Source organism: Suricata suricatta, chromosome 13 (assembly GCF_006229205.1).
Source record: "Suricata suricatta isolate VVHF042 chromosome 13, meerkat_22Aug2017_6uvM2_HiC, whole genome shotgun sequence".
NCBI classification, from domain to species: Eukaryota; Metazoa; Chordata; class Mammalia; order Carnivora; family Herpestidae; genus Suricata; species Suricata suricatta.
Window position 1 is genome coordinate 1872689 of NC_043712.1, and position 1422 is coordinate 1874110.

The window sequence follows — 1422 nt, forward strand, 5'->3', positions numbered from 1 at the left end:
AAATAAAGAGAGAAAACCCACAATCTCGAAGCGCGGGAAGCTGGACAGCCATCGACTCCCCGGCGACTGCCGCGCTCCTGCGTCCTGAGTGGGCGTCGCACCGCCGGGGAGCTCGGGGAACGTGCCCTACCAGCTCACCTCACGACCTCAGGACGGTCTCGGAGAGCTGGACGCAAGCCTGCCCGAGCTCCCGGGACGGCGCGGCCCCGCAGGGAGGCGGCCACTGAGACTTCCGGCAGCGCGCCGCGGCGGGCCGAGTGCCCGCCCTTCATTCCATGCATCCGAGTTATTTTATTTAAAAAAAAATTTTTTTAGGGAGAGACAGCGAGACAGTGTGAGCAGGGGAGGGTCAGAGAGAGGGAGACACAGAATCCGAAGACAGGCTCCAGGCTCTGAGCTGTCAGCACAGAGCCCAACACGGGGCCCAAACCCACAAACCATGAGATCGTGACCTGACCTGAAGAAGGACGCTTAACCGACTGAGCCCCCCAGGTGCTATTTTTAATTTTTTAAAAATGTTTATTTACTTTTGAGAGACAAAGAGAGACAGTGCAAGCAGGGGAAGGTCATAGAGAGAGGGAGACACAGAATCTGAAGCAGCTCCAGGCTCTGCGCTAGCTGTCAGCACAGAGCCCGACACGGGGCTCAAACCCACGAACCGTGAGATCATGACCTGAGCCGAAGTCAGACGCTTAACCGACTGAGCCACCCAGGGGCCCCTCCCGAGTTATTTTAAGGCAACAAAGACCAATGCTCAGTGACACGTGAAACCCCAGAGGGCTCCACGACATGGTGTGAAGAGTCCCACATACACCCGGCCTGCCCCATGGCAGAGACCCTCTGGGAGCAGAGGTCGGGCACACGGCCTCTAGGGCACCTGAGATGGGCACTTGAGCCTGAGTACCACCTACTGTACTGGGCGGCTAGGGGGCAGTGGCCACCTGGGGACGTGTCCCCACAGCTGGTGGCTCTGAGCTCAGAGGAGCCCCAGGCCCTGTCCAGCTGGGTGGGGCAGTGGCGGCCTGGCTCTGTCTACATGGAATGTTCTAGAACAGGGGAAGGGCGCCTGGCCTCGGGTCAGGGTTTGCACCCAGCCACAAGGGCACTGTGGGCATATCACGGAACTCACAGAGCCTCAGGTCCTGGAACAGGACAAGAGAAAGAACCTCCTGGAAAGAACTAGAATCAGGCAGCACTCGCCCCAGGAGGCAGGAAGACCTGGACAACTGGCATGGGGTGCGGTGGCCTTCCCAGCATGGAGGGGCCCGAAACCTGAGTACTGAGAATGCATCTGGGATGCGGGTGGACCCCGGCAGGGATGCAGGGCGGACCACGGTGTGGGGGGATGCAGACCACGGCAGGGGTGCAGGGCGGACCAGGGTGGGGAGGGGGGGAATGTGGGGCAGGGCACGGGCGGGGGGG

General features: G+C 60.9%; 1 protein-coding gene across 1 annotated transcript in view; it reads right to left on the reverse strand.

The window, feature by feature from the left end:
* REXO4 (REX4 homolog, 3'-5' exonuclease) overlaps positions 1-1422 on the reverse strand; it is an 8590-nt gene that overhangs the window by 1883 nt on the left and 5285 nt on the right. The window lies entirely within an intron of this gene.